This window comes from Quercus lobata, chromosome 3 (assembly GCF_001633185.2).
Source record: "Quercus lobata isolate SW786 chromosome 3, ValleyOak3.0 Primary Assembly, whole genome shotgun sequence".
Taxonomy (NCBI): Eukaryota; Viridiplantae; Streptophyta; class Magnoliopsida; order Fagales; family Fagaceae; genus Quercus; species Quercus lobata.
The window spans coordinates 56758939-56786574 of record NC_044906.1 but is presented as its reverse complement, the minus strand read 5'-3'; the positions used below and the strand labels follow the sequence as shown (position 1 = coordinate 56786574).

The 27636-nt window shown below is 35.8% G+C and overlaps 1 pseudogene; it reads right to left on the bottom strand.

Moving 5' to 3' along the window:
* Positions 1-15767: 15767 nt before the first annotated feature.
* Positions 15768-27314, bottom strand: LOC115981119 (annotated as a pseudogene).
* Positions 27315-27636: the final 322 nt, after the last annotated feature.

Genomic DNA, 27636 nt, shown 5'->3' with positions numbered 1-27636 from the left:
CCCTGAACTTAAACAGTCCAACTTCAAAACTATATAATTATATTTTTAGACAAGTTTATATATAGACACATAATGATAATACAACATAAATTTGAATCGACTTTAATGTTCAAGTGTTTGTTCATAAACGTATTATTAATTTTGGAAAATTATTGAATACTCTGAGAGCATCATAAATATGTACTCCCCTTCTCTCACATAAATTGTAGGTCCCACTATAAATTTAATTAGTAAGACCCATAGTTATGTGATAGGAGGAAGAATGCATTTATGGTAATCCGGGAGTATCCAATAATTACCCATTAATTCTAGGTCTAGTTCATTTAATTGTCGAGTTTAAACTTAGACTTGAATTTAACTTATTTTTTAAAGAAACAAACAAACATAAACAAATCTTTTTTTTTTTTTTTTTACTGGAGTTCAAGCTCCTCATAAGCAACCTGATTCATTTACGGTCAATGCCCCCTCTTGATTGATTACACCCGAATGGCCCACCAAAGGATCCTCTTATCATAACAAATTCACAATCTATCATGTACCTAACCAAATAGATTTCCAAAATCTTACAAGGAAATCTTACAAGTATCGTATACCTTTGCAACTTGCAATATTGTACAACACAATCAAACATTAAAATACGTACTAGTTTAGAGAGAGTGGTCGCACTCACTTCACTTGAGGGGTGAATGAATCATGCACTGACTCATCAAGTGGGAACCACCATCCCATTCCAAAAACCAATGTTTTTAAATCCATTTCGTTTCGGTTGGAATGGCTGGAAAATCTCGTACCGGCATATAAACTGGAATGGTAATCCCCCTTGTTCCACCTCGGATTAAATTTCAGTCTGTTTTGGTGAGTTTTGGGCGTTTCAGGACAATTCGGTCAATTTTGGCCAAAAGACAATATTCGGCTGGTATGAGTTATGGGTTCGAATAGAATAGAGAGAGAGAAATAGGGAGGTTTTGAGGTATGGGGGTGATGTGAGAGAGTGCTTATGTGTGAGATAGAGAGAAAACGAAAGAGAAAACAAGTTAAATAGAAAACGAAAGAGAAAACAAGTTAAATACATACTTATCTGCTTTCGGAATCAAGAACGAGGCAATGAGCAGAAGGAATTGTTCTTCTTCTTCAAGAGGATTTTGAACTTGAAAGGGTTAAGAGAGAGACGTAGAAGTGTGTAGAATGGGTTGTGGGGGTAGGTAGGTTAATAAATAGGGGAGATATTTAAACAAATTTATTACTTTTTTAATCTACCATATGATAGATCAAGAGATTTTATCTATTTGTTTAATTATTTTATTGGGATGTGTATTGCACTTTGCACATGTGGTAGATAGCTAATGTTTCACACAAACTCAATAATTAATGTAGTGGGTAACTAAGGGAAAAAATAAATAAATATATAAATAAGAAAGAAAAAAGAAAGAATAAAAATATATGGGTTTAAGCAAGTTAATATTTAGTTGTTTTACTTTATTTTGATATTTAAAAAAAAAACTCAGTTAATTAAGCATTTTTAATATTTATTTCATTAACTTGTATTATTATTTAACTAAAAAAAAGTAATACATTTTTTTATGTTAAGATTTAAGATTAAAATAGTTTGTATTGTTTGATATTTAGTTATTTACTTCCTTAAATTGATAATTTTATGTTGTATAAGAATATATATATATATATATATATTAGGAACCCTGAAACACCTTGAAATAGTACACCGAAATAAGCCGGTACTAAAATATTCATTTTCACTGGACTAATTGAAATGAGTTCCGAAACGATATTCATAACATTGCCAAAAATTACATTGTCAATCTCTGGGCATTCGACACGTGGCAACTATACCAATGCTAGTGTAGTACTTGGTCCTTTTATATATATATATATATATATATATAAAAGAGATTAGTGTTGTGCAACTTGGATGGTTGGATCCCACTTCTTAACACATGACATGCTTCTTGTTGAGGGGACCACGTGCTTCACGCACACTCCTTGCCGATTTAAGGTCACCCAGTTACTCGATGACTTCTTTGCAAATTAGACCGTAGTCAAACAAAAAAAAAAAAAAAGAATGCAAAACTGGCTTTCTAAGTTTTTTCAAATTTTATTTTAGTTCTCTAACTTTTAGGTTTATTCAATTAAGGTTTTTCAATAAAGATATTTAGGGTTCAAATTTTTATTTTCCTAACTATTAAATTATCAAAAAAGAAAAAGAAACGAAATAAGACTTTTGTTTAATGACTCTAATTATTTAGTTTACCTCCACTATTTATACAAATATCCACAATTAATATAAAAATATTCACATTTTAAAAAATAAAAATACATTTAAAATATGAAAGTGAATATAAAAACTAGGAGTAAGTCTTAGGTACTCTTGGAGCACGGAGAATGGTACTCCCTCCTTTCACATTCATAGTGGAGTTCATTCATTAAATTTATGGTGGAGTCTACCATAAATGTGAGAGGAGAGAACATCATTTTTTCGTACTTCGGATGTACCTAAGAATTTTTCAAAGTGAAAGTGAGAGTATCATTAGATTCATTACCCTTGATTGATGAGCATATAATAGCAAAAAAAATAATGGTGGGCGAGGTAAGAAACAAGCGTGGGAAAAAATTATAAGGCGCAAGAGCAAGCCACGGAAGTGGAAGTCCAACTACTTTCAACAACTAAAGATTGAGGCAACAAGGATAGAAAACAAAGACGTGTTAAAGATACCAACATGGTGGAGGCTAAAGACCAACCCCACCATCAACTAAGTATCCTTAATTGAAAATCTTAAAAGTTTGGGAACTCTTGGATAGTTTAAGGCTTAAGCCTTCTAAGATTTGGAGACGGCACAAAGTCTGACATTCTATTCTTGATGGAAACAAAGATGAATGCAAAAATAAAAATTGAAGTTCGGTTATAAGGGACTCTTTGTTGTGGCCAATAGAGTACGTGACAATAATGAATTTTTTTCCACATCACATAGTTTAGTTTGCAAGACAACAAGGACCCGTAAGTGAATTTGGCATCAGTTTTTAGCATTAGTTTTTAATTTTTAACTTTTATGTACATTTTTTAAAACTTCATATTTTTTTTCCACTTTTTTTTTTTCATTTTGTTCAAGGTAAAAGTATACTTTAGAACACTTCCAATAAAAAAAAAACTTTTGACAAAAAGCTAAACAATCTGTTCTCGTGATATGGGAACAAGGATTTTCACCATTCAGTTAAGGGCATCAAAGTCAGCATCCATGAGCGGTGTTGAGAGATTTCATTGAGATTCTAGAGTCGCATGAGAAGCTAGAATGACCAAAGTCAAATGGATGCTTTTCGAAATGCCTTTATAAAGGTCTTAAGGGAAAATATTAATAAACTGATACACACACCTTTACAACCTTCTGGGGATGCAAATAAGTTGGACCCAGGGGTGGAGGCAAGGGGGTAATTGCCCCCTCGGCCTCCCCAAAAATCATATATAATATTAATATTAATATATTATATTACAAAGATTATTTGCCCCACTCAAATGACAAATCAACTTTATTTTATTTTATTATTATATTAGCTTGTCTCATGTGTTCAATTTTACATTCCTAAGAGCATCTACAGCAAATGTGCCAAATGTCAAATATTTGGCACATTTGACACACAAAATACCAAAAAAAACCTCACAGCAGATGTTTTAAATGTTGCAAATATTTGGCATTTGTGTCTGTACCATTGCAAATTGCAACAGTACGGACACAAATGCTAAAAGCAAAATAATGTTCTTTATTCGGCTTTCTCTCTCCTCTCACTTCTTTAATTGATTTTTTCTCTCTCTTCTCATATCAGATTCCCAACTCCTCCTTCAACAGAGAAAGAACAAAATGACACACTCCACATCTTCAAACAATAAGCTCCAAGGCAAGGTGGCCATTATCATCGGAGGCGCAAGCGGCATGGGTGAGGACATGGCTCGCAAGTTCACCGCTCATGGCGCACGAGCCATTGTCATTGCCGACATCCAAGACGAGAGGGGCCAAAACGCTGCCGTGTCTCGCCGTCCAGGTCTCTCTGATCTCGCTTGCCACCATCTCGCCGTGATTTGGGATTTTGGGATGGTGCTGTGGATTTGAGATTTGGGATGGTGTCAATGGGTTGAAGATTTGTGGTTGTGCCAATCTCTCTAGTTGAGTGTCTTTTTTTTTTTTTTTTTTTTTTTTTTTTTTTTTTTTTTTTTTTTTTTTTAAGGTGGCGTTGGTGGATGTGTGTTTGTACCAGTGGTGGCTGGCCGGTGTTGTTGCTGTGGATCTTACCCCCACACAAATGACAAATCAACTTTTTATTTTATTTTATTATTATATTAGCTTTTCTCCTGTGTTCAATTTCACATTGCAAGACAACATTTTCTTATAATGAGTCCTGCAAAATAAAAAACCACTTCGACTTAAGGTCCGTTTGGCTCCCACGTTTGTGTCTGCATTTTCTGCCAACGCGTTTTTGGGGTTTTTTATTTTTTTATTTTTTTAAAGTCCAATTGTTCATGGGACATGAACAGTGCAATCAGGCCAATAAACAGTAAATTCATTAATGAACAGTAACTAAAAAATATATTTTTTATTATTTTCAGTTTTCAGCAAAATAAGCTGTATCCAAACGCACACTTAGTGTATATTTGGCTAACTTATTTTTTGCCAGCTGTTGAAGGCTAAAATTTCACAAGAAAGCCCATTCCACGAAAAGTAAAGAAGACCCAATTCAAGCAGTAAGAAGAATCAACACTAAGGCCCTATTTATGTTCAGATTTTCAGCAAAAAGATCATTAAAAAGTCCAGCAAAATCCAGTGAAAGAACTGAGCCGGGATACTCAGAGGCTGCCAGAGGCCCGGGATCCTCAGGTAATGCAGCACAGCTACTGTGGGATTGAGACAACTCAAAAAAGGTACCACGAAATACAAGAAATGAAGAACAGAGATGTCCTTCTCAAGTACCCAGTGGTGCAGCAAAGAATCAGAAAGTATAAAGCAAACATTCATGAACAAAGGAGCTGTACCACAAGGAACCAAGAATGAGAAAATCATAAGTAGAAGCGATTGGAGGGGAACTTTCAACCCAACAATAAAAGATTCCAGCTATTTGGGAATAATGACAGCAAGGAAATAACACCGACAGCCAAGTCTGAAAAATGAGAAACCTTGAAAGAAGAGAGATTGAAGGCTAATTGCCAAGGACGCCCCAGAATGGAAAGTCAGCAAGTGATTTTAGAGAAACAGCAATAAAAGATGAAAACTATGAGAAAAAAGGGAAGAGACCAGCCCTTGGGCAACTGTCACAGCACGAGCTCTGAGGGGCAAAAGAGAGAAATCACTAGTACCATGGAGCCCTAGAAAACACACTATAAAAGGAAGAGAAAACCCATGTTGAAAGGGGGGGGGGAGATTTTCAGTAGGAAGAATATCATAACAGAGTTATTAGAACTCTGTAAAATTTAAGAAAAACAGAGGAATGTCTCCCGGTATCTCAAAAACAGCCACTAATGTCTCCTGGTATTCCAGAAACAGCCACTATAGCACATACTTGGATTCAAAAGGATTCAAACTTTGCAAGTCTTAGAGGCTTGGATAGCCATCGAAGTCTGTAATTTTTAAGCTTATTTGAACCTTGTATCACGTCTTAATGAGCACATTTGTAATCCACAATCAAGGAAAATAATGAAATATCTCATATTGATTTGAGGATTTCTAACAATTACTTTGCATATTTATTTATCATATTATCTTCCTTTACTGCTTCTTGCTGCTCAATACATATATTCTTGCTTGTAAAGCTAAGTCTTTTGCCCAAGCAAAGCCACTCAGACTTGAGTTCCAAATCCCACAAGTCTTGTGCAAAAGCACTAAGTCTGTGAGAATTGGGGCCAGGATCCTCGTGGCTGAATCATTCTTATGAAATTCATTTACATATATGTATATGTATTAATATATATATATATATATATATATCATAATCTAAGAAACTAACAATTATTTGAAGATATGTGCATTGTATAGTTGTTCTTGTGTAGGACCTATAGAGGTAAAAGGAAAGGACAAAACTCCATTGCATAACAAGCATGGAGAAAGATTGTATAGTGCAGAGAACCAGAGATTCTGGGTTCTTACAGGCCTAATACGCCCCGGGATCCCACGACAGTACGTCCCGGGATCCCACGACAGTACGCCCGGGGTACCAAGTGAAGGAATTCTTTAAAATGATTATACGATAAAAGATAAGCCTTAAATATTCTATTTCAATCTCTTTCTCATTGTGAATATTATGAACATCTATTTTACTTATTTTGTAAGAGTAAAGGGTCATTTTATGATACTAAAACACTTATAATGGTATTTTATTACTTAGGAGGAATCGCATTTTTGCCTTGAGGAGATTTATGTGACTTGCGCATAACTTGGTTCGTAATCAGCCCCCATTTAGCTGTGGTGAACCAAGCCCAGTCCACCAAAATACAACTATTTGGCCCAGGATCCTTGGGCCTGTGTGCTAAAGAAAAAAACACTCTCACATTTTGGGGACTCCACTGGGGACTGGGAAAAAGGAGAGGGAAAAAAGCAGTCCCTTCGCAAGCATGGCTCCAAAGCTAGGAAACACTTAGAGGAAGGAAAGTTCCTCTTGGTGCGTTCAACATCAAGATCCCAAAAGTGTGGGTTCCTCCAACGAACGTTCTACCGAGAGACTCTATATGGAATTTTGGGGAAATTCCCAACACAGGATAAGTTTTATGTATCATTATTTTCTCCATTTTATATTTTGAACATAATGGACTGAAATCTATGGTTTTCAAATGGATAGCTATCATTGTTGCATGAAAGCAAAAGCATTGTATTGTTTAGTAATAGAAGTAGACACTTGTTCTACACAATATAGAATCGTAGATAAGTTTGGTTGTCATGCTCATCCTCCAACTAAATGGACCTCATTTTAAAAATATTCATAAAAGATACTGCAATATTGTTTTATTTCAACTTATTGGTGGTTGAGACCATGTTGCTAAATGGTTTTGACATTGATGAAAAGTTCACAATGTTTTGAACATGGCATGGGATTGGCTGTTGATGACTCCACACCCTGAGCAATAGAAAGGGTAGGAGGGAGTAATGAGAAGAAAGCTGGTCAGTTTGATTAGTATTTATGCAGATAGTTTAGTCCTAAACTTTGAAGTCCAAAACTTGAAGATGCTTGTTAAATGAGGTATTGGTGGTGTGAAACTACTTTGTACCATTGGTCTCCAAAGGCAACTCACTGGTTTCATGAAAAACTTAACTAATACTAAAAGTGTTTTGAGATTACAGCCAACCTATAGAGTACAACCAAAAGGTTGAAAAATAAATATTGAACTCAGCTAGAAGAAGCAAAACCGTTTTTCTCATGAGGATTCTACTCTTTACAAAAAGGGGGTAAGAGGGGTCATGTAATAATATTTTAACAATCAAAACATTGTCTCATTATTAAAAAAAAAAATGGAGAAGTGTGCCAAAAAAAAATAGAGATTGATGAAATGAAGATTGTATGAGCTACATAATAGAGAAATGGCCCCACATTTGGGGGCTAATGTATTCTTTCTTTTTAAAAAAAAATTCATGATATTGTTTCATTTCTTTAAAAAGAAAAAGAAAAAAGAGAAGTAAGTGAATCAAAGAGATTTGATGAAATGTAAATTACATAGCAAAGCAATTTCCTCACGTTGTGGGGCTAAATAATTTTGCAGCAACTTGATAATAATATCATATGGCGCAGGTTAACAAAATGGACAAGTTCCTTGGCTCCACCCACGGGTTTAGCAAAATGGAGTAGTTCCATGATCCCAGCAAAGCCTTGGAGATCCTTGATCCCAGCAAAGCCTAAGAAATCCTTGGTCCCAACAAATCTGAGGAGATCCTTTATTCCAGCAAGGCTGAGTACATCCTTAATTCCAGCAAAGTTTAGGAGATCCTTGACTCCAGAAAAGCAAAGCCTGGGAGATCCTTGATCCCAACAAAGCTGAGGAGATCCTTGATCCCAACAAGGCTAAAGAGATCCTTAATCCCAACAAAGCTAATGAGATCCTTTATTCCAGCAAGGTTGAGTACATCCTTAATTCCAGCAAAGTCTAGGAGATCCTTGACTCCAGGAAAGTAAAGCCTGGGAGATCCTTGATCCCAACAAAGTTGAGGAGATCCTTAATTCCAGCAAGGCTAAGTACACCCTCAATTTCAGCAAAGCCTAAAAGATCGTTAGTTCCAGCAAAGGCGAAGTATTTCCACGAATCCAGCAAAGTAAAATGGTTGTGAAAAAAAAAAAAATGGAGGCATCCGGAAAATGGATAGAAGTTCCATAATAGCATCAAGAGAAGGTGGATCAAGCATGATTCAACAACCGCCTCATGTCTTGGGGGCTAAAGCCTATTATGCAGTGGACCTTAAATATATTTTGAAGAAAATCAATAGAAACACTATATTGCAAGTCAGTAGAAAAATCAACATTATTGAAAGCTCAACAACTATACAATGCATCTATCATTTCTTACAGCTCAATAATTGGGCTCACCTATGGAAATAACAAGATTTGGAGGAGATACAGAGACCACTGGAAGACACCTACAACTAGCTCTAAAGGCCAACCATGACATCACAACTATTGTCTAATCCTCTCAATGTATCACTAGTACGTGAAAGAGGGATTGAATGGGAAGCCCACAAAAGTCACTGCCAATCTTAGTCATTTCATCCAGCACAAAGTAAACTTTGTGGAAAATATACTTTATGGTGAATCAGCTCCAACTGAAGAATATCCCATTGTTAGGATCCCGGGGGGCTCCTATCCCAGAAGAAAGAAGCAATACCCATGGTTTAAGAGATGCCTTGGACAGAAAAAGACAGAAGGAGGAAGGTTAATATACTGCTTATGAAGGTCCTGGAGAAACTTACGGATATGGAATGGAAGACATAAAACCTACCAAAGAAAAACTAGAAGAGGTGAACTTGGGGGCTGACCCAAGGAACCCATGGCCTATCCTAATCAGCAGTCAGTTATCAGTACAAAAAAAAAAAAAAAAAAGGAAAATGATCATTTTGGTGGGGCTTCTGGCCACCAGTTCACCAGTGAGAGCAACCTTAGATGACTCATAAAAGAAGATTCTTTCCATAAAGAATTTGTTCACAGCCAAAAAAGGATATTTTAGAAGATTCTTGGAGAAGAAAACAAATCCTCATCCCTTTAAAGAAAAGAAAAGAAATCAGTTCAGTAAGCCCACTTGAAAATGAGGGGCTACGAAGGAACTTTTTCTGAAGATTGAAGAATTCAATGGTCATGAACAAATTTTCCAAGTGGCATGGCCTAGGACTTGGGAAAAGGAAAATTTTCCATGTACCTAGCCCAGAACTTGAGCAGAACAGAATTTTTTCCAAGTGGCATGGCCTAGGACTTGGGAAAGAGCAAACTTTCCATGTACCTAGCCCAGGACTTTACCAAAATAGATTTTCCCAAGTGACATGGCCTAGGACTTGGTAGGAGCAAACTTTCCATGTACCTAGCCCAGGACTTGACCAAAATAGATTTTCCAAGTGGCATGGCCTAGGACTTGGGAAAGGGCAAATTTTCCATGTACCTAACCCAGGACTTAATCAGAATAGAATTTTTTCCGAGTGGCATGGCCTAGGACTTGGTAAGAGCAAACTTTCCATGTATCTAGCCCAGGACTTGACCAAAATAGATTTTCCCAAGTGACATGGCCTAGGACTTGGTAAGAGCAAACTTTCCATGTACCTAGCCCAAGACTTGGCCTAGAAAATTTTTTCTAAATACATGGCCCAGAAATTGGCCAAGAGCAAAAGTTTCCAAGTACCACCAAGAAAATGGTCAAAAGCAAAAGTTTATGGGTACAAGCTGTAGCGCATACCAGTAATAGGTAAAAGTGCAATTTGTAAGCATATCCCAGTCATGGCTACAACTTGTAGCACGTACTAGCACTGAGTACAAACTGTAGTACGTACCAGCAATAGGTACAAGCCGTAGCATGTCCTAGCAAATGATGCAAATTGTAAGCAAAGCCCAACAAGGGGTACAAAGAGAAAGAGCCTTGAGTGGGTATGAAAACCCAAAAGTGGGTGTGTAAAGTGCACAAGATTGACCTCTTTGAAAGGAATTGGTTCAAGGGAGCCTAAAGAAGCAAGGAAGGTGTAACTTAAAAAAAAAAAATTCTAAGAGTACATCACTCGAAGCCGCACAAGCATGGATACTTTTGCAAGTCTCTATACAAAGAGATTAGTCAATGACATTGCAAACCAGCTAGCAACATTTCCCTCCTCCTACAAGGTGCAAACTCACCAAAGGCTTGGAGGTACTTCAACTCAACAAAAGAAAGGTACCCTTTAGGTAAGCCCACTCATTAATACCATGTTTGAATATATCAAAACACTGCAAAATGTTGTGCAAGAGGTATCACCCATGCACAAATATTTTATTCATATAGATTAAAACGAAAATTCTAATATTTTGGTCTCCTTACTTGACCAATTATCGAAAATCAAAATTTGGAATTCTTGTGTGGTTGAAATCCTCACATGGTTTCATATACATGAAGTAATTTTTATTGCTATATCTTATTTGGCAATTGGCTTTTCCAGTGCATACATTGGGGGCTAAGACAAGATTAAAAATCTTCCTTAGATATATCTTTCACTTGATGAAAATTAAGAAGTCTAGTGCAAACTTTACTGTACATAAGTTCAGCCACTGTTATTTTCTTTGGCTTATGAACTATATGGTATATAGCAATTCAAACAACAATATAATTGGTGGCATGGTATGTGAATAATTTGCTGCAATCTGAAATATTATACAATCTCTAACAATTTGGAAAAAGAATGAGGCAAAGATCAAGAGCATCCACCAGAAGAGCAAGATCTTTAGCTAAAGCAAGGCGTGGAGATGTTCTTAAGCCTTCTAAGTCATGTCCTCAGGGAAGTTTCTATCTCTTAATACATTTTGAGAAGAATAGCTAACCTTGATTAGACTCTAAATCAGTATGTTTTTATGATTCAATGATTTATGATATCATGGTCCCATTGGTAAGTCACTATTCATGGACTAAAAATCTCATGGGGCAAACATCTTGGTGTTATTCACCTTAGCCATAGCAAGCATGTACTACAATGCATAGAATATCTTTGGCAAAGTTCATGGGGGATCCCCTCATTCAACCTATTTTGTAAAACAAACAAAATCTTGTTGACAAAGCTGTGCTATCTTATATAAAGATTTAATATGCATTCAACACGATTTTTGTATGCTACTTTCAAAAAAGCATATCCTAGAATTGCTAGCAAAAAAAAAACGTTAGTGCTAGAAAAATACTCTTAGCATCCAATGCGATACCAATATAATTTGGTTATACATATATATCTGCATATATTATTGTTAGTTTGACAAAGTTGATTTATTGAATACCAATCTACAGCCTAATACTAATATGAAGGTGAATTTTAATCTTTTGCAACATGTTAGTTCATCCCATGAAGGAAGTGTAGCAATTCCTTTGGAGTTTCCCTCAAGAATTATTTGATCTACACATTGGTTCTACAAACCAGAAAAGTGTCCAAAAACAATTTATTTTCTCGCGCGTGGGCTACAGGTAATCCACGAGCTCGGAGGGCTAATGTTGAAGGCTAAAATTTCACAAGCCCATTCCATGAAAAGTAAAGAAGGCCCAATTCAAGCAGCAAGAAGAATCAACACTAAGGCCCTATTTATGTTCAGATTTCCAGCAAAAAGGTCATTAAAAAGTCCAGCAAAATCCAGTGAAAGAACTGGGCCGGGATACCCAGAGGCTGCCAGAGGCCCGGGATCCTCAGGTAATGCAGCACAGCTACTGTGGGATTGAGACAACTCAAGAAAGGTACCACGAAATACAAGAAATGAAGAACAAAGATGTCCTTCTCAAGTACCCAGTGGTGCAGCAAAGAATCAGAAAGTATAAAGCAAACATTCATGAACAAAGGAGCTGTACCACAAGGAACCAAGAATGAGAAAATCATAAGTAGAAGCGATTGGAGGGGAACTTTCAACCCAACAATAAAAGATTCCAGCTATTTGGGAATAATGACAGCAAGGAAATAACACCGACAGCCAAGTCTGAAAAATGAGAAACCTTGAAAGAAGAGAGATTGAAGGCTAATTGCCAAGGACGCCCCGGAATGGAAAGTCAGCAAGTGATTTTAGAGAAACAGCAATAAAAGATGAAAACTATGAGAAAAAAGGGAAGAGACCAGCCCTTGGGCAACTGTCACAGCACGAGCTCTGAGGGGCAAAAGAGAGAAATCACTAGTACCATGGAGCCCTAGAAAACACACTATAAAAAGAAGAGAAAACCCATGTTGAAAGGGGGGGGGGGATTTTCAGTAGGAAGAACATCATAACAGAGTTATTAGAACTCTGTAAAATTTAAGAAAAACAGAGGAATGTCTCCCGGTATCCCAGAAACAGCCACTAATGTCTCCCGGTATCCCAGAAACAGCCACTATAGCACATACTTGGATTCAAAAGGATTCAAACTTTGCAAGTCTTAGAGGCTTGGATAGCCATCGAAGTCTGTAATTTTTGAGCTTATTTGAACCTTGTATCACGTCTTAATGAGCACATTTGTAATCCAGAATCAAGAAAAATAATGAAATATCTCATATTGATTTGAGGATTTCTAACAATTACTTTGCATATTTATTTATCATATTATCTTCCTTTACTGCTTCTTGCTGCTCAATACATATATTCTTGCTTGTAAAGCTAAGTCTTTTGCCCAAGCAAAGCCACTCAGACTTGAGTTCCAAATCCCACAAGTCTTGTGCAAAAGCACTAAGTCTGTGAGAATTGGGGCCAGGATCCTCGTGGCTGAATCATTCTTATGAAATTCATTTACATATATGTATATGTATTAATATATATATATATATATATATATCATAATCTAAGAAACTAACAATTATTTGAAGATATGTGCATTGTATAGTTGTTCTTGTGTAGGACCTATAGAGGTAAAAGGAAAGGACAAAACTCCATTGCATAACAAGCATGGAGAAAGATTGTATAGTGCAGAGAACCAGAGATTCTGGGTTCTTACAGGCCTAATACGCCCCGGGATCCCACGACAGTACGTCCCGGGATCCCACGACAGTACGCCCGGGGTACCGAGTGAAGGAATTCTTTAAAATGTTTATACGATAAAAGATAAGCCTTAAATATTCTATTTCAATCTCTTTCTCATTGTGAATATTATGAACATCTATTTTACTTATTTTGTAAGAGTAAATGGTCAATTTATGATACTAAAACACTTATAATGGTATTTTATTGCTTAGGAGGAATCGCATTTTTGCCTTGAGGAGATTTATGTGACTTGCGTACAACTTGGTTCGTAATCAGCCCCCATTTAGCTGCGGTGAACCAAGCCCAGTCTACCAAAATACAACTATTTGGCCCAGGATCCTTGGGTCTGTGTGCTAAAGAAAAAAGCACTCTCACACCAGCTTATTTTACTATTTAGCTTGTTTTTACTACTATTCATAAATCTCACTGCACTTTTTGGTATTATTCATAGGTCCTAATATACTATTTCAATTAACATTTACCTTTATTTACAGTACTTTCAGCATTTTCAGTTTCAACAAATTAAACTTATCCCAAACAGACCTTTAATATTATCTAATATTACAAAGATTATTACCCCCACACAAATGACAAATCAACTTTTTATTTTATTTTATTATTATATTAGCTTGTCTCTTGTGTTCAATTTCACTTTTTGAGACTACCTTTTCCTATAATGGGTCCTACATAATAAAAATCACTTCAACTAAAGGGGATATATTGACCGATGCCTTAAGGATGATAGTCAATCATTCATTTAAAAAAAGTTCTTATGAGAAAAGAAAAAAAACAATTAATATTTTGATAGTTTTTTTCATTATCTATAAAAGTAGTGTCAAAATTTTCCTAAAATAAATTGTTAACTATTACCCTAAGAACACTCGTTAGCATGATCCATTATCTAATATTAGAGAGATTATTTACTCCCACACAAATAACAAATCAACTTTTTATTTTATTATTTTAGCTCATCTCATATGTCCAATTTCAACTAAAGGAGAAATGCTAACTATGCCTTTAGGATAATAGTTAACCATTTATTTTTAAAAAGTTTTTATGAAAAAAAAAGAAAAGAAAATCAATTAATATTTTGACAACTTTTTTCATTTCCTATTAAAGTAATGTCAAAATTTTCTTAAAATAAATTGTTAACTACTACCTTAAGAACACTTATTAGCATGATCCATTATCTAATATTAGAGAGATTATTTGCTCCCACACAAATGACAAATCAACTTTTTATTTTATTATTTAGCGTGTCTCATATGTTCAATTTCACATTCCCAAGACAACTCTTTCTTATAATGGGTCCTACATAATAAAAATCACCTTGACCAAATGTGACACTACCAATATAATTTTGGTGTAAATGCACTTTCAGTCTCTACATTTTAGGATCATTTTTATTTTGGTCCCTACATTTCTATTTCACCACTTTTAGTCTTTAGACCAATTAACGCGTGTTATTTTAGTCTTTTCCGTCAGTCAACAGACGGAAATAATTGAATTGTCTAATGGAGGGATTAAAATATTATTAAAAATTTACTGTAGCGCTAATCAAATAAAAAAAAAAAAAAATCTAAAGAACACAAGAACACCAAAGAATAGAAACCCAGATTTTAAACGTAAGAACACTGGCACAAAAAAACCAAAACTCGTAGATCCAAACCAACCGTTTAAACTTCCTTCTTAAACCCTCACTTTCACTGATACTTTTCATTCTTCGATTCTTCTAGAGCACAAACTCAGAGAGAGAGAGAGAGAGAGAGAGATGGAGTTGGATCTCTCGCCCTTGGAGATCCAGCCATGACGAAGATAGATTTGAGCTCGACGAAGACATATCTAAGCTTGATGAAGGGAGATTTGAGCACAGAGAAGACAGATTGGGCCATGGCAAAGGGAGATTCAGGCAAGAGCACGACAAAGGTAGATCTAGGCACGTCAAAGGTAGATCTAAGCGAAGTGAAGGCAAATATGGGCAAAGTGAAAGTAGATCTGAACCCAACCCATTCTCTCTTTTTCTCTAATCTCGATCTTACTTGCCCTCTTAGCCTCCATGGCTGGAGCTTCAAGCTCTATAGATCGAAACCCCATAGTGAATCTTCGATCTCACCTTCTCTCGATACGGGCCCAATGGGACTCGTGGGATTGTTTTGGTGAATAGATTGAATGCTTTGCTACTGTGGTTTTTATTTGCAGATGGAATGGTAAGTCTGGGCAAATGCTTTTGCAAAATCTGTATGAGTGGCTTTGAAATTTGTTGTGTTTGGTGTTTGTTAGACATGGCAAAACGGGTCAGAATTTTCTGACCCGACCCGACCCGACCCGACCCGAACCCGATTTTTTTGACCCGAAGCAAAAACGGGTTGACCCGTGACCCGACCCGTGTTTTGTGCGGGTCAACCCGACCCGACCCGAACCCGACCCGAACCCGAACCATTTTTTTAAAACTTTTTTTTTTTGGTAAAAAAAAATAGTGAAATTAAGACAATATTGGTTTAATTGTTTATTGTGAGTTTTAAGGAAACAATTGATACATTTACATAACTGCATGCAAATTAATTGAAAAATAAATGGTTGAGCATTCTGTAATGAGTAAAGATTTTTAGATATCAAATAGCAAAATACATGCTAAGATAATCTGGTTACAGTAAAGTTAAAAACAGATTTAAAATTGTAGATATTTGTGAGACGCATTCACAAGTGTGAAAATAGTAAAGCCAAAGTATCAAATTAGCATAAATTATGAATGCTTAGATCTATTTTTTAACAATTTATGTTCAAAATAAACGGTTTTTCAAAATAAATTATGATATTTCCTAGAGTGTGTGTTGCTTAACAATTATATGATCTTCATAAAAGAGACTAGGTATAAATAAGTAAGCAATCAAGCTTTAATTTATATATCAAATTGAAATAGAGTGTCAACCACAATTGATAATAGATTATAAAATTAATTTTTAAAATTGTAACTTTCTTATATGTTTTTATTCTTTATCAAATGAGTTATCCAATAAGTCATTTGTAATTTTTTTTTTGGAATGTTGATATTGTGTAAAAATAAAACTTGTATATTTGTTTTACTTATCTTTGTGTTGTTTTGTTTTAGATAGCAATGTTAGGATTTGTATAATTTTAAAATTATTGAATAAATATTAATAAGTTTAACTGAGTTTATTCTAGATATAAGTAGTGAATGCAAAATAATGCATTTTACATCAAGTAATATGTTGCATAACTATCCAAATGGCAAATACATATTGTTTTCTTAATAAAAAAAATAAAAAATAGAAAATAAAAAATTTCATGTGAAAAATACGGGTCAACCCGACCCAACCTGACCCGACCCGCAACCCGATTGACCCGAACCCGATTTCAACCCGCTTAAAATGACCCGTTTTTGACCCGTGACCCATTTGACTCGTGACTCGATTGACCCGACCCGAACCCAACCCGACCCGCCCGTTTTGCCATGTCTAGTGTTTGTAGTGAAAATCTGGTGTTCACTTTAAAACTAAAAAAAGTAAAAATTTTGTTTGTTTTTTATTTGGATTTCAAATAAAGGAAAATGTTGTTGCTGGGTTTGCTCTTTGATTCTAGGCTTGATGTCTTTGATACTCAATCTGGGTTTGCTCTTTGATTCTGGGTTTGACGTCGTTGCTAGGTTTATTTCTTGATTTAAGAACATTGAAGAACAAGTTCTTATGTTCTTAGATCTCAATTCATGTATTTTTTTGGTTTTTTTGTGCTACTATTCTTACGTTTAAAATCTGGGTTTCTGTTCTTTGGTGTTCGTTCTTTAGATTTATTTATTTATTTATTTATTTTAAAATTTGATGAGTGCTAGAGTAAAATTTTAATAATATTTTAATCCTCCGTTAGTCAATTTAGTTATTTCCATCTGTTGACCGATGGAAATGACTAAAATAACATATGTTAATTGGTTTAAAAACTAAAAGTGGTGAAATGAAAATATAAGAACCAAAATAAAAATGACCCTAAAATATAGAGACTAAAAGTACGTTTACGTCTTTAATTTACTTAAATCTCACCCAACATCAGCGATTGCTTAGAAAAGTACTGATGTGATAGCTAAAAAAGGAACCGCCCACCAACATGATTTTGTTATTCTGGACTCTCTGCACGTGAAGATTGACCAGCTTCTGGTTAGAGACTCTTTGAGGTTATTGTGTAACAGACTTTGTTCGGATCCAGCAACCTACTGCTAGGAAGTTTTATTTGGTTAGTCAATTAGATATATATATATATATATATATATATATCTAATTGACCTTGCAATAGGTCAATAAGATCCCCTGCTGAGTGATCTACATGCTGCATTACTAGATTCTGCCAAAGCACAACAGAACACAGAGCAAAATCATATGCATAGGTTTATCCAGACATTTTGTCCCAAGAGTTTAGCTAGGAAAAGGCAACATCATACACACCTGAAGACGGAGTAACTTTATAACAGCTTTAATACTTTCCCGAGAGGCTGCACCTTCTGGCCAGTCCAATCTACCCCTTCTGACATACTTCTCTGCATGGTGGCTGAAACAGAAACAATTGTAGACATAGATGAACTACTGTTTTCTATAAACATAAAAATGCTGATATAATCAATGGAAGTCCTTGAATGGTAACGCACGAATGGGTCTAGAAACCTTTCCATCATGGCTAGGTGTTCTAAGTTCTCCTGTGTCTGAAATAAAGCTTCTCCCTGCAATCAATTGCATTTCTTTATCAGCATTTGTAACACTTGCACAGTATAGCCATATTGCTTACAATTCAACATAGATCTGAGATGTTAGACATACAGAGCACAGTTCTACCAAGATACAACCAATACTCCATATGTCACATGGATGACTCCATCCAAGTCCTGGAAAGACATATAAAGCATATACCCATAAATTTCAACAAGATATGGAACAGGAAGAACTGGCAAAAGAGCAGTCAAAACATTAGCATACCAAGAATAACCTCAGGGGCACGGTAGTGTCTAGTAGAGACAATATAGTTGTGGTCTTGATGCTCATAAGCTGTGCTGCCAAAATCAATAACCTTAATTGCGCTAGACTTTGGCAACTGCTTATAATAGGTTCCCTCTTTTGGTGACCGGGATGTAACCTGTAGTGGATTGAAAAGATATTGCATGAAATCCTCCTTCAAGGAACTACAAAAGCAAAATTTGAGAACGTGCATAGTAGAAGGTGTACCTTGTAGTCAGGTACTTTTACATACTCTGGAGAAACAAAAAGCATGTTCTCAGGCTTCAAGTAGGTGTGAATAAGGCGCATATCATGCATGACTGCCAAATTCATAAACCACAACCAACATAAGAACACATACCATCAGATTATTTTTATTAAAAAAAACTTTTACGTCTCAAACTCAATAGAGTTTTCATGTATAACGCCAAAATGAAAAAATTATGTAAACAATGTTACAAAATTCCCCGAGCAGTAAAAGAAGGTTTTTAAGCAATTCCCAGTAGAGCAGTTTCCATCAACATTGACAAGGATAAAAAGAAATAGCAGAAGTAACAACTACACACATGCCACACATTCCAACAGTTGCCTGCCAAGCTCGCGGACAAGGTCAACAGGAAATGGGCGATAATTATTTTTCCGGAGAAAATCTTATAAGCTTGGTTCAAGCATCTCAAAGACCTGTTAAGACCATTTAAATCACAGTGGCAAGTCTTAAGGCACAAATATTTTTGAAGCTGGGAAAATCATGTTATCATAAATCAACTCATACTTACAATACATATATGGTTACGATAGTCAAACCAATTCCGTATTTGTACACAGCTGCAAAGAATAAAACCACTCCACTAATATAAAATTCATCTCAAAACTGATGAAGCAGAAGGAGAGATAATATTATAAGCAAAACTACACTCACCGACTTCCAGTTCTGTCATACTTTCCAAGCAACTGGAGCACATCAATTTCTATCATTGCTGCTTCACGGTACTTCTTAATACTTCTCACAACTTTTATGGCAACCATCTCCCTTGTTTCCTTATCCCTTATTTCTGGTTTTATGAATTTCCTTTTTTTTGTTTTTTTGGGGTGGGGGGGACAGGATGATTGAATATGAAGACTATTTTAGACTCCTGTTGCACAAGACAGAGAACTAACATGGGAGAGCCTTTTTTTCCATCTTTGTTATCGTCACGCCATATGGGAGAGCCTTTTTGAGCCAATCCCTTTACAAATAGACTAGCATGGTCTGGTAGTATCCTTGAAGGTCCAAAGCTTGTCCCACTCTCAAAATCTTGCCCACAATATATTCCTGACTCAGCCTACACACAGCCATATATTCATACTCCGCCAAACAAAAAAATAATTAATAAAACATACCCCCCCCACCTTAAACCACTATTCTTTTTAAGTTATTCACCTCTCTATTTCTCATCAACCAAACAGAAAATCAATCTTTGCAAAATTTAAAAAAAAAAAAAAAAAAAAAAAGAAAAAGAAAAAAAAGCACACATTACACCATTAACCAATACGGAGAACATGACATATTTAACAAAAATAATGCAAATTCCTATCTGCTCAATTAGGTATCCAATTTTTTTTTTTTTAAAAAAAAAAAAAAAAAACCCATTAGGTTGGAAAATTTTCCATAAAATACTTTGCAAGAAAACTTAAAGATCAGCAAATTCATATATTTTGTTCTTCATTGAATATTTCCTTGAAAATAATAAAAATTGAGCATATTTATAGGCCTAAAAATTTCATTTTTTTTTGGTTCTTGAAATATTCCCAAACCAAAAAATTGCTTATTATTATTATTATTTTTCATTTGATTCTATTTTCACCTTTTTTAAAAATATTTTTTAATCTGTAGTTTTAGTATTAGTATTATTATTATTTTTCATTTGGTTGCATAAAAAAGAAGGAAAGAAAAGAGAAAAGAGCAGTGAGGTGAAGGGAAAAAAGAAGGGAAAGAAATTGCTTCATAGAGAACATTTAAAAAAAAAAAAAAAAACTAATTTTAAAAATTTGAGAAATATGACGTGCATAATATTTTATAACACTTTTGCAATAAATTTTACGTGCTAAGTTAATATTGATTGTTATTGGGTAAGAATATTATTTTAGTGGTGGGTTTAAATTAGAACCTTAGCACCTATAATTTGCGGTAAAGTGTTGTGAATGTAACACTTTTTTTAAAATTTATTTTATTATTTTATTTTTGTAGATTATAAATTAATAATTAATTACAAGGATATAAAAGTAAATTAAAAAAAAGTCAAATTCTCTGCATTTCTTTTATCTCCTTTTATTTTTTAAACCATACAAAGGAAAATGGAACATGTCTTCTATTCTCTTTCCTTCCATCCAACAAAACAAATAAGTGTGATAGATCTAATTTGAATGGATCAATGGATTATTGAAATATTGTAGACATATAATTTTTAATTATTTAAATTCATTCTTCAAATACTCAAGGGTAAAATAATAATTTCACATAGGTGGAAAATTCCAGAATTGACAACCAAAAAAAACCATATGAGGTCATTATTAAAATTAAGGGTAAAATATTCTTGTTCTAGAGTTCAAGTAATACAAAATGACACTCTTTAAAAAAAAAAAAGATATTTTTTATTGCTCAAAAGTGTAGTTAGTAAAAATATGTTATGCTTTTGATATCTAATGGAATGGAGCCAGGGGTGGAGGCAGCATGGGGTGAGGGGTGGCACTTGCCCCCTCTGACTTTGTAAAAATGCCTTTTAGTTACTGTATTAGCGATACGTTCTTAAAAAGTTTGACACTTTGACTCCTCTAAAAAAAAAAAAAAAAAAAAAAAAAAAAAAAAAAAAAAAAACAGCCCCATTCCGACCTTAAAGAAACATACCAAAAATAAGGGATAAAGCTCCCCTAACATGCCTAAGTCCTAAGAGCATCTACAGCAGTGGAGCTAAAAATTTAGTTTTTTTGCTCCACCAAAAGTTACTTTATCTATTTTACCTACACACATGCTGCAGCAGTGGATCTATTTTAGCTTTCAACACAATAAAATAATATAAACATCACTATAAAATAATATATCCCCTACAATAAAATAATATATCCCCCTACCCAAAAAACATCTACAGCAACAACCACAACCACCTCTACCATCGGCCACAGCCACGACCACACCCACAACCACCACCACTACCACCATTCATCAACCATCAACAAACCCCATTCATCAACCATCAATAAAATCAAAACCCATTCATCAAAATAAAAATAGAACCCATTAACATAAAACCCAATCAGAGAGATAGGGGCGGAGCACGAAGAGATCAATCGGCACTGGGCAGGGGCTTGGGTCGGCGGCGAGTGGAGGGCAACGGGAAGAAATGAAGAGTGTGTGGACTGACTGAGGGGAGAGAGGAGCAACGGGTAGAAATGGGGAAGGAGGAGAAAGAAAAAATAAAATAAAATATTCTAATCATAGTGTGAACACAAAATAATATAATATATATTTTTTTTTTTTTACCTTTGAGCTACAGTGCACATCTAAAGATAGATGTGCACTGTAGCTGAGAAGCAAAAAATTTTGCTTATAACTCCACTGCTGTACTCTTCTTTTGTGATCAGTGGTGCTAAAAAAATACTAATATAGCTATTTAGCACCACTGCTGTGGATGCTCTAACCTCATATTATTATTATTTTTTTTAGTTTTTATATTGTATCATGTTTTTTACATGTTTATTTTTTTACCTATTTCACTATTCATAGCACTTTCTTTCTTGCTCATCTCATAAATATCTTATCCCATAAATGAATGATGAAATGCCGTTATTTCTTAACTGTAAGGTTGAATTTAATCAACCATCTTGTTGGCTTTATTCCGTACCAAATTTGCTTGTATTTCAGCAATTAGTAACCTTGTATTTAGTTGGGATTTTTGTAAGGGTAGTGGTGAGATAGTGTGAAGAAATGCTCAAGAGTGTGCAAGAAAAACAGAGACTCGCGACTGGATCTTGCGGGTGACTCGCGGCTACAAGCTGCCAGAAGCTGCACACGTGCCAGACATGCCAGAAGTTGAAGAGTCATGCTAGCTGGAGCACTGCAGGACAAAATAGGACAACTGGCCGTTCAGTTATCTCGCAGCTGGATCTCACAACTCAGTCAAGCCGCGAGGCCAAGCTGCGAGCCAGCCCTATTTTGAAAAACCTGACTCTTCACATTCCATTCTCACCCAAGTATAAATACCCCTTATACCCACGAAAGAAAGAGAACTTCCAGAGAGAATTTTGAGAGAGAAACCCTAGAGTAAAACAAGATTGATTCATCCACAATCTTCACATAAGAGACTCTTCAAATTCCTTTACTCTCTTCCTTTCCATTGTAAAATCCTTGAGAGGCCTTTTACTAAAACATTTTCTCACCATATCCATTTCTGTGAGAGGGCTGTTTGGTGTTCTGGGAAGCAGTTAGGAGGGAACCAATTTCACATTGGTTGATGCTATGGTCAAGTAGCAGAATTCGGGAAGCTAGAAAAGAAATAGGTTCGGCACAACCTCGTTGGAGCAAGAAGCTTGGAGGGCTTAGGTACATTGGGTAGATTAGGCTTGGAGGGTCTATTGCTATTCATGTATCCCAACTACATTTTCTAGTGGATTACTTACCGCTTCGAGGGCGGCATAGAGGTTTTACGCCGAGGGCTTCGGTTTCCTCTTCGATAACACATTGTTGTGTTGTCCTTGTGTTTGCATCTCTCTTCCCTTAATCTTTGCCTTTTATTTTCTGCTATGGATGTGATTTTAATTGGCATAGATTGTTTACCAATTCTGTTTATAGCTTGTGTTCATTTTCCGCACACTTATTGTTTGTCATAAAACTTGAATTGGTATTTTAGTTTTTGGGGGTCTAAACGTTCAAGGGTGTTTTATACACTATTTGAACTTTTAATTGGTATCAGAGCGGGTACACTTTTATTGGTTTCATTACCATAGTGTGATCCTTGACCCTATATTGAGATGGACCGGTCTCAATCCCTAAATGCAGCTCCATATTTTGATGGTAGTAATTATGCTTTTTGGAAGGTCCGCATGAGAGCATTTTTATGTTCCATTGATGAATCAGTTTGGGTTGCTGTTGATATAGGTTGGACCAGGCCTGAGGAAGCCAAATCCACACGGGATAAGGCAGCACTCGCCGCATCTAATGCTAACAGTAAAGCACTTAACGCGATTTTCTGTGGTGTGTCTCCAGATGAGTTTCACAAGATTTCTCACATTACCGTTGCCAAAGAAGCATGAGAGATATTGGAGACCACCTACGAAGGCAAGAAGAAAGTGAAAGACACCAAGCTGCAGATGCTGACCACTCGGTTTGAGGAGCTTAAAATGAGTGAGGATGAGTCCTTTGACTCTTTCTATGGCAAGCTGAATGAAGTGGTTGTCTGCAAGTTCAATTTAGGGGAGAAAACAGAGGATTCTAAAATAGTAAGGAAGATCCTTCGGTCATTGCCGGAAAGTTTTCGTGCCAAAGTGTCAGCGATTGAAGAGAGTAAGGACCTTGATGACATCAAAGTCCAAGAGCTGATTGGTTCTCTTCAGACTTATGAAATGTCGTTGCCCACTCAACGGAAGAGCAAATCTCTTGCTCTTAAGACCATTAATGAAAAGTACGAAGTCCATGACTCATTGGATAAGGATGTAGACAAAGATGTTGCATACCTTGTGAAAAATTTCTGAAAATTCTTGAAATTCGAGAATAATGGTAAATTTGGTGATAAAGGGAAATTTCAAAGTTTAGGAAGGGAGAAAAGGGAATTCAAAAAGAAAGATGGAAAAGAATCCCAATCTACACAAGGTGTCACTTGTTTTGAATGCAATGGGCATGGACACTTTAAGAAAGAATGTCCGAATTATTTGAAATCGAAAGGCAAGGTGTATGCCACGACACTGAGTGACTCGGATTCATCCAACTCAGATTCTGAGGAAAGCTGTGACGGAGAAGGGAATTATTCTGCTTTTATGACTATTGCCCATGTTGAGTCTTCAGACGAGTTGAATTTGCTTGTACGAGAACTTGGAGAACATAGTGATGAAGAATCATTGGGAGTTGTTGAAGAATCAGATGCTGAAGAAGATGAAAGCACAGCCAATCTTCAAGAAAATTATAATTCACTCCTGGAGAAGTTGGGTGAGTACACAAGGGTGGCCAAGGCAGCTGTGAGAAAGATGAAGAAGGCAAAGGAGGACTATAAAAGTCTCCTAATTCGCTACAAGGAGGCCAAATGTGAGATAGAGACATTGAATAGTGAGCTGTAAGAAGCCTACACAAAAGTGAGATTTCTTGAGCAAGATGTTGTGCAAGCAAATGCTAAGATAGAAAGGGTCTCCACCAAGAAGCTAGATGATGTTATTTCATCTCAAAAACATTTTTCAGACAAATTCGGGTTGGGATATACCGGAGGGAGTAGCTCATCTGGCAATATCACCAAAGAAGTGAAGTTTATAAAGGCCAAAGAGCCATTTGAAGTTGACCCTACTGCTGAGAAGCCCAAGATAGAGGAGAAGAGAAATGTGGAGAACTAACGGATGTTGAACAACCCTCGTAATCAATCTGTGTGCAGGTCTGAATCCCAAGCCAAGTCTCGTCCATGACCACAAAGAGGTCCTAGATCGAACTATGTGTGTCATCACTGCAGACTTCAAGGGCATACTCGACCAAATTGTCAAAAGTTGAGAGCAATGAATAGTGCAACTGCTCCAAGGTCACGAGGACCTAGAAATGACAGGAGAAATTGGGCTGGTGAACCATTAAGAGATCAAAGTGGTGATCCCGGAATGATGGACGTAATGAAGATGATTGGTGCTTTCACCAACTACTTGGAAAGCTTCACACGAAGGTTTGAAAGCCCTAAATCTCGTACCCAATCCTATAAGGAAATCACCCCAAACGCAAGTGACGTGTGGGTGAAAAAGGGTACTCATGTATAAGCATTACAACATGTCCATGCATCAATACTTCCTATGCTTTGTGACTTTGTTTGGTTGTTTACTTATTAATTGTGTGGGTTGAAATTTGTTTGTTTGTTTTTGCATTCTATCATTCAAATTTTTTTTAATGTTGCTTTTGATCAATCTTTTCCTTCTTTTGTGTCAAAAATCCAAAAACCACATAAAAAGTAGAAAATCAAAAAGTTTAATCGACATTGTTGAGTTTTGTCTCAAAACTTGTTTTACCTTGTACCTTTGTGCTAAGGGCTTTGTGCATTTACGAGCGTAACTTATTCCTTTGCACTCTTATCACTATGGAAGAAATCTTGAAATCTATGTGACTGTTGTAAATAGATCTTCAAACTTGTCATGAATGATTAGTGAATGGTTATGTTGATCTTGAGACATGCATAGACTTGTGGCTATATTTCTTCCCACTCTTTATTTTTATTTTATTTTTACTAAAAAGAGCTCACCAAATGTAAATCTCCAAATGTAAAGAGATATTGAGCTGCAAAAGCCTGTCGCACATACTAGTATTTAACTAGGAAAAAGGAAAAGCGACCAAAAATAAAGTGTATGATTATTCAAAAAGCCAAAGGCTATCTCATCAAAGTGAAATATCAAATATCATTCTCACAATGAGAGGTGATTGTTTCAAAATGATCAAAAAGATCAAATGTTATGATTGAAAGTGGAGTCAAATGTAAAGCTCCAAATTATGTAATCAAGTCTTGTGAGAGGTCATATATGCATACTTCTATAATTGAGATGGGTCACATGATCTAGTGCTAATTGTGTATGCCTTGGTTGAATTGATCATTGAAGCTTCACATTAGACTAAGGACTATCTCATTGTTGATATCCACACACAACACACAAGTTTATGTTCAATAAATGCAATATTCATTTGTGTGATTGTACTTGATAAAATGTGTTTTTCACATGCTCAATCTTTGTTGATTCAAACACAAAAAGATTTTTGAGTGTTTTAGTTGTTTTTGGAAAGTATTTTGTTCTCACAAAAACTGAAAATTTCAAAAACAGTGTTGCCCTATTTTGGCGACTCAGTCGCGGGTCAGTCAAGTCGCATGCCACAATCGCGAGCTCGCGGGTCAGTTTTGGCGACTTGTTCACGAGTGGAAGGTCCAGTCGTGAGGGGTACACAGAGATTTTCGCGGCTCAGCTCGCGACTCCCTCGCGAGTGAGACTTCCAGTCGCGAAAAACACTTAGAAATTTTTTCAAATCTTTTGGCTTGAAGTGTTTTGGCGACTTCCTGGCGACTTACCTCAGTCGCAAAAAATGCGTGTTTTGCACAATAAGGGCAGTTTTTTAAAATCTTTTTCAGTTTTCCCTCGAACTTTTTGTGACTATTCATTTTCTCTTTCGACTGAAACTGACCCAAACACTCCGTGTCACTCTCTACCAAATCCATTCTTGCTTCATTTCTTCTCAAATCTTCAAGGAAAAGGTATGGGTCTTCCCTTCCTCACTTCATATTTCATGTTTTGAGCATTATTTTCTTGCTTTTTGAGTTGTCATTGTGCTTTGGGTTATACTTTGTTCAAACATGTTTTTTTTTTTTTTATTTTTTTTTATTGCTGGTTTTGGTTGTTTTTAGGTTGGTTGTTTGTGTTGCTGATTTCATTTGCTATTATTTTTTTTTGTCTCATTGTGCTAATCTTTGTTCTGAGTTTTGGCTTTTGTTGGTTTACATACTCATTTGGCATATGGGTTTGGAGTTTTCTGTGTTTTACTCCGTATGTCAGTTTGAATGTTTAAGAATGTCTGAGACTTTGGATTGCTTATCTTATAATACTATGTTTTTATGTTGCCATAACGTGTGTGTGCTTCTGTCTTGAGGGTATTTTTTAAAAACATTCCATTTTCAGTAAGTTATGCCTCATTGACATATGCTCTATTTTGCATGTTTGTGGTTTCCACTGTTCTTACATATTGCTGTTTTATACCTGTTCCTATCTTACTGTGGTCTAATTTGAGCTATCCTTCCTTGGTTCTCTACTGTGCTTGATCTGTGCATATCATGCTCATGGTAGATTGTCTCAATGACAATTATTTGTAAATTTGTGTTATTCAGTGTTCTCTTGAACAATCACCATTTTGGTGCACCTGCCTCATTCAATACTTTAGTGTTGCTTATGATTTTGTTTGGTACTGACCTGACTCATGTTTGTGATTATGTGAGATATCTCTGGTTCACATTTTTATCTGAATCTAATCAAGTTGATATCTGTCCTTTGTGGTGCTGTTTTTGGTTCTTTGCTGTGTGCCTGCTTTCTTGCAAATGTCTCATCGATCCTCTAAAGGCAAAGACGTTGTAACTGATGATCCATCAACCCCGGTTGCTAAACGAACTCGACTCTCATCTTAGTCATCTAAAGACTCCAATTGTGAGAGGTTTAGAACCCCACTTACCTCACACATCTACTCAAACATCTTTGACAGGGCATCTCCTATAGTGGAATGTGTGGTTGAGTTTGACACCTTGGG